The 6,923-nt window shown below is 44.4% G+C and overlaps 2 non-coding genes across 2 annotated transcripts; one reads left to right on the plus strand and one right to left on the minus strand.

Annotated features, from left to right (window-relative positions):
* Positions 1-272: 272 nt before the first annotated feature.
* trnan-guu (transfer RNA asparagine (anticodon GUU)) lies at positions 273-346 on the minus strand. The gene has a single exon. It is a non-coding gene; the product is annotated as a tRNA-Asn (tRNA).
* A 6,123-nt stretch (positions 347-6,469) lies between these two features.
* On the plus strand, positions 6,470-6,552 carry trnas-uga (transfer RNA serine (anticodon UGA)). Its single transcript has one exon. It is a non-coding gene; the product is annotated as a tRNA-Ser (tRNA).
* Positions 6,553-6,923: the final 371 nt, after the last annotated feature.

The raw sequence follows: 6,923 nt of genomic DNA on the forward strand, positions 1-6,923 counted from the left end.
CGTTTCCAAAATAAAAGGGAGTGACATTCATTGTGGAAACAGTCTGGTGTCGCTCACTGCAGAAATATCCATGTCAGAGTGAAGCGGCTCTCCTGCAACCTTCGGATCTTGTCTGTCAAGAAGAATTCAGATTTCGGCGAAGCCAATCACAGGTGAAATGGTGGAAGATCGGCCGTGCTCAGCTGGCCATCGAAAGCGGGCATTTGTTTTGCAGCCAAAACAAATATCAGAAACCAGGAAATGCGAGACCATGAAGATAAAAGATACCCTACCGTCTCTGGGTGGGCTCAAACCACCAACCTTTCGGTTAACAGCCGAACGCGCTAACCGATTGCGCCACAGAGATAGCACACGTTTATTACTGAACCACTGATTGAACGAGCTAAAAATTCAGGTTGCAGCGATTAATATAACCTCTCTCGACTATCAGTTTACTTTTCCAAAATAAAGTGTGTGAAGTTTGCACGAGTGAAAATCTGTGCTCTATTATTCCTGAACATTAAACTCACCTTGCCATTAAACACCTGTATGTTGGAAGACTCCGTCCCCTCGTGGTCGAGAGGATTGATTTCTCGAGCTGTGATTCGCCATTCTCCATTCCAGTAATATTCAGGTTTACTGAAAATGAGATGAGATGAAATGAGCAGGTCCGACGAGCAGGTCTGTGACACGACTCGGTGTTTACAAAGTTGTCTCTTGCACTTACAGTGAAGCGGACGGCAGTTTTCACTCTTAAACCAGTAACCATGATGTTCAGAAAAAGTGTGGCCGAGAAATACTCGATTTCAGCGCGGTGACACTGGGTCAGAGTAAAGTTCAGTTCATGCGATTGCCGAGTGGCGAGAAGGTGGATTTGGAACTCCCGTGCGGCTGCACTGCGAGTTGTCCAGATCTGCTTGGAGCGATATTCACTTCAATTCATCACTGACAGGGACAATTTGATTCTAAGTTACTTTTTCTCTGCTGCTTGGTGAGATTTCAAAAGCTGTAAACGACCCACACCGACCCCAAACACGTCACTTACACTCTGACAGATGTAACGCGGTCACACTCTTCACTTCAGTGAGATGAAAGCCGGGAGCGATTTCACGGTCGAATGCAATGGCGAACAAAACTCATTCCAAGAAAGTGCAGGTCATTGAGGTGCCTTTAAATTCCTGATTGTTTGCACTGAACTTCTTCCGAAAGCGTTTGAGATTCACGTGGAGCGATTTGGGGTCTTTTTTTCCCTCTTTGCAAAAGTTTCAAACGCAGGTCAAAATAAAAAGTCGAGGGCGGAATGAGACGCCTTCCTGAAATTTGAGAGCCAGGGAAGCAGACTTTAGAGCAAGGTTCTGTTTATTGAGAAAAAGCAGATAAAATATTCATTCAGGAACGATCCAGAATCCGATCAGCTCGAAAAGTAACGGTTACCCCGTGATTTGAACACGCAGCCTTCTGGTGACGCAATAAGTCATGAAGATTGAAGCAGGAAGTTGAAAAGTGGGAATTGATAGATTCAGTGAGTGAGCAAAACTGCGGCAAATATAGTTCAATGGGGGGTGAGCGAGGTCATCCACTTTAAATCTAAGAAAGTTAAATCAGAATGTTTTCTATTTGGTGAGAAACTGGGAACTGTGGAGGAGCAGAGAGATTTAGGGGTCCAAGTACAGAAAGCGCTACCAACTAGCGTACAGGTACAGAAATTAATTAAAATGTCTAATGGACCGTCAGTACGGCCGGTTAACTCAATTGTTTCGAGTGGGTTGTAACGCCTTAATCACGGATTCGATTCTTATAATTTACTTCATTTATTTCGGCTTTTTGTAACTTTTAAAATCGAAGATTTACAAAACATATATAAAGACAGATTCGAGGTGACAGTTTTTTGAATAACATCCATTCTCACTTTGCCCTTGGACCGGAGAAACGCGTCTTTCTATTTATTCGGGTTTTTTTTGGCAACTGACCCTGTGACGCAATGGCGAGTGTGTTGGACTTCGACTTGTTTTGTTTGATAAGCCATTCAAAGGTTGTGGATTCGAGTTGCAACGGCGTTGGATTTTAGTTCGGGAGCTGGGAAGTGAAATTTTGCAGCAAAACCATAACTACTGTCCGTCAAGGATGTGAAACTGCCCCCGACACTTCATCTTACACAAATGGCTCCAGTCACATCCGAATTCATGATTCTTAAACCACTCTGAGCTGGATTGGCGAAACTCTCTCAAGAAGGAGACTCAACATCTGCTCAGACCGAAAGTCAATCTGCTGGATTTCCGGCTTTGTCAGACTGCATGTTTCTTCAGACAGGTTTCTAACTGGACACATGCATCCTGCTGCCGTGTGAGCATTGGTGCTTCAGGGTTAGAATTCTTGTTTGTAGTAATTCAATTCCTGTAAAACTAGCTCCTGAAGTGTAGGATGGAAAGTATCCTGGCTGAGCGGCCTCTGGTGCTGGTTTAAAGCTCCAGTTAAATCCCACGATTTGAAGATGGATCAAAATCATAATTTGTGTCTACAAAACCGCAGCCTCCCTCCTGTAAACAGGTAATACTAAACATCTCATCTGCTCTTGCAACCGCGTAGTCCGGAGGAACCACTTGGCAATTCAGATAATTAAATGAATTTTGGAACACACCAATTGTACCTTCAACTCCGGTCGAAATGTTCACAAGGAAAAGGATTGTTTGATCTATGTGAGACTCGAATTAAAAACCCCGGCATTTCCCGAGCCTGTAACTCAAATAAGGACCGATTGCGCCGTTAGAGCCTGGTCACTCTGATCACCTGTCCCACTGTGCTGGAAAGAACCTTAAGTTGAGATATCCTTACCTGTGGAAACGTGACCTGTCCCCGAGATGAAAATAATATCTGCACTTCCACGTTCAGCTTCTTTCACATCCTCTGCTCCATCGCACTGTAATCGGGTTTTCTGTGAACAGGTCAAAATGGATATTTGCAGAAATTCTGTCAATGGTAAAATTCGAATCGAGAAACGCCCCAGACATTGAAACCAGCGATTTAAACCACAAGCTCACACTTCCACAAAACAGGGCCAGTATTTAAAGGTCTGTTTAATGATCAAACAAATTAATTCAAGCTGATTGACCGCATTTGCCTCGTGCTGGGGTTGTTCCCCTTAGAGCTGAGAAGGTTCAGAGGAGATTTGATAGAAGTGTTCAAAGCCATGAAGGGTTTCGATAAAGTAAATAAAGAGAAGCTGTTTTAATTGGCGGAATGGTCGGGAACCAGAGGACACAGATTTGAGGTTATTGCAAAAGAACCAAACGCGATATGAGGAAAAACTTAATGACGCAGCGAGTAGTTCTGCTCTGGAATGCGCTGCTTGAAAGGATGGTGGAATCAGATTCAATCGTGACTTAAAAAAGGAATTTGAAGGGGAAAAGTACAGAGCACCGGGAAAGGGCCGGGGAATGGGACTAATTGGATGGCTCTTATAAAAAGCCGCCACAGGCTCGATGAGCCGAATTGCCTCCTTCTGTGCTGTCACCATTCTATGATTCGATGGACAGAAGCGGTCTGAATGAATGGGCGATCGGTTGTGAGTAGCAGGGAAATTTTCGACTGGTTGTCCGGTTGTGTGACTGACGGCTCCTTGTTCTCGGATTATGGTTTTCATTTTGGGCGTTTCACTGTTTGATATGTGAGAGGTCCCCAGTTCAAATCCCAGAACCCTCCTGTTTCACTATTTCCAATGAAGATTCACTTATTTCTTTCTCACGTCTTTTCAGCGTTGCAGAAAGCAGCATTGATTTAATCCTCGAGCATGTTTGAGGTCCAGAGTCCAGAATGCAGCCGGTTTGTCGACGCAACACACACGGAGAGAGTAAAATGCCTCACGGCGGTGTGCAGATTGAATCTGAAGGTGAATTTATCCCAATTCAGGCGATCTCAGAGGTGCAGAATAAAAATGCTCCTTAATTGGTCGGGAATACGAACCCTGTTCCCTCGCGTGGTAAGTGCAAATTCTACCAGTGAAACAGCAACGTTTGCATGGTATCGGGCTCTCCGTGTCCAGTTGGAAACCTGTTTAAAACAACATATAATTTCACAAATCTCCTCTGAGTACCTTGCGCATTTTGATTTACAGCCGTGCATTACTAGCACTCGCTGCTTGTGATGGCCGAGTGGTTCAGGCGTTAGATCTAAAACTCGACAGGGTCTTTCGGTGAAACATTGGAATGCTGCTCGCGGCGCTATTGTTTCAAGTTTTGTTCAATGCTCAAATAAATATGAACTGGAGATAACGGGCCGCATTTCCTTCTCTCAGACAGATCCTCCACCGCGGCAGAGCCTTTTAATTGGGAGCCCAGTGGTCTCTTGCAACATTTGAAGGTGCGTGAAGGAAACTTCACAATAATCCACAACTGGAATATTGTGTCCAATTCTGGGCACCGCACTTTAGGAAGGATGTGAAGGCCATTGAGAGGATGCAGAAAAGATTTACTGGAATGGTTCCAGTGATGAGGGACTTCAGTTACGTGTATGGACTGGAGAAGCTGGGGTTGTTCTCCTTTGGGCAGGAAGGTTGAGAGGAGATTTGATAGAAGTGTTCAAAATCGTGACGGGTTTAGATAAAGTAACTAAACAGAAACTGCTCCTGTTGGCGGAAGGTTCGAGAACCAGAGGACACAGATTTACGGTGGTTGACAAAAGAACCAAAGGCGACATGAGGAAAAACGTTTTAAATCAGCGAGTAGTTATAATCTGGAATGCATCTCCTGAAAGGGTGGTGGAAACGGATTTAATCGTGACTTTCTAAAAGGAATTGGATAAGTATTTGAAGGAAAATTATTTGCGGGTCTACAGAGAAAGAACGGGGGAATGGGACTGACTGGATTGCTCTTAAAGAGAGCCGGGGCAGGCTTAATGGGCCGAATGGCCTCCTTCTGTGCAGCAACGATTCTATGAGTGCATGATTCCATCTCTCTCAAGTTTCATTTCAAATTCTGCTAACTTGATATTCAGGCTTTTTTTTCCATACTTTTATCTCTCTATCTCTCCCTGTCTCTGTCCCTCTCTGTTTTCCCCTGATGGACTTCTCAGGCTTCCTTGAACGGCCAAAGCTCATCGAACCTGCGGCACCAGCAGAGAACGGTAAAGATCGAAAGACTGAGACGGGAGGAAAAGTAAAGGACCAACCCAGATGATGAATTCGTAGCCAATGTCCACATATTGATGTCTCTTCGTCCTCATAGTGAAATCATCAGTACTTTTAGTCTAGTATAAAAACAAAGTCTTGTATTTACAAAGCGCTTTTCACGACATCAAGACGTCCCAAAGCGCTTTCCAACCAATGAAGTATTTTTGAAGTGTAGTCACTGTTATACTTGTGGTAGAATGGATAATCTGCGGATGCCGAGACAGACAACAATGTAGCTTTCGAGCAATTAATTCTGCAAAGTCTCACTTGATAATACAACTCGCACATTCAAAACGAATGTGGTCAAGAGATGCTAATATTGTTGCTATGAAATAGTTAATGTGCGTCTTCACATTGCCGTACATCGGAATAGAAAAAGTGATAGGATGTAGAGAATGGTGGCCGATCGGCTGTGGGTGGCACAGAATTCTGCATTGGTTGCACCCCTCTGTTATCAGTGGCTCTTTGGTCTTCGGGTATGATATCTCGCTTTGGGGATTTGCTGATTGTAATGTGAGAGATCCCGGACGAGCCCTGCGGTGTTACCATTTTACGTTCAAAATCACGAATTGGCTTCTCACGTCTTGTCAGCATTGCAGTCGGCAGGATTGTCTTAATTCCAGTGCACGGAGGACAGAATGCAGAGGTTCTGTCGACGACAACACACATGGAGAAAGGAAAATGTCACAAGATGGTGTTCAAATTGAAGCTTGATGTGAACGGATCCGAATTCACATGACCTCATGAATGGAGAATGAAAAATGCTCCTCTATTGGGTGGTGATCGAACCCGCGCCACCCGCGCAGAAAGCAAGAATTTGATCACTGAAATAACAAAGTCCGCACAGCAGCCGGCGGCATGCGCTCAGTTCGAAACCTGTCTGAAAGAACATACAGTCTCAGAGTTCTCCTGTCATAACCTTCTTCATTCTCTTCTGCAGCCGTGTCGGATTTGTCACTTGCAGCTGCGATGATCCAATGATTAAGAAGTAGGACTTGCAATGTGATTTTCCAACCCAGCTTCGACGCAACACACGTGGAGAATGGAAAATGTCTCAAATGGTGCGGAGATTGAAGCTGAAGGCGAATGTCGCACAATTCACGCGATCGTATGAATGGAGAATGAAAATAATCCTAAACGAACCGGAAATTGAACCCCGGTTTCTCACGTGATAAATGAGAATTCTATCACCGAGACAGCAAAGTCAGCACATTAACAAGCTGTAAGTTTCCAGTTGGAAACCTGTCTGAGAGAACAAAGTGTCACAGATCTCGTGTGATAACCCTACGCATTCTGATTTATAGCTGTGCATCATTGATGTTTGCAGCTGCGATGGCCGAGTGGTTCAGGTGTTGGATTTGAAATCCAATGGGGTTTCCCCTGCACAGGTTCGAATCCTGTTCGCAGCGCTACTTTTTAAAGTTTGTTCAGTGTTCAAATTAATATGAACTTGAACGAACGGACCTTGTTCGCTCCCTCAGAGAGGTGCTCCATCGCCAACGACGCTTTTAACTCGGAGCCCAATGATCTCTTGCAAAATTGCAAGACACGTGAAGGAATCTCTCCCAAGCTCCATTCTAAATTCTGCTCGTTCGCAGAACTTGATATTTATACAATTTATTTTTGTGTTTTAATCTCTCCCTGTCTCTGTCTCTTGACTTTGCCTGTTTTCTCCTGATGGACTTCTCAGGCATCGTGAACAGCGAAGAATGATGGAACCTGCAACACCAGCAGAGAAGGGTAAAGATGGAAAGACTGAGACGGTAGGAAAAGAAAAGGT

This window comes from Heptranchias perlo, unplaced genomic scaffold (assembly GCF_035084215.1).
Source record: "Heptranchias perlo isolate sHepPer1 unplaced genomic scaffold, sHepPer1.hap1 HAP1_SCAFFOLD_636, whole genome shotgun sequence".
Lineage (NCBI taxonomy): Eukaryota > Metazoa > Chordata > Chondrichthyes > Hexanchiformes > Hexanchidae > Heptranchias > Heptranchias perlo.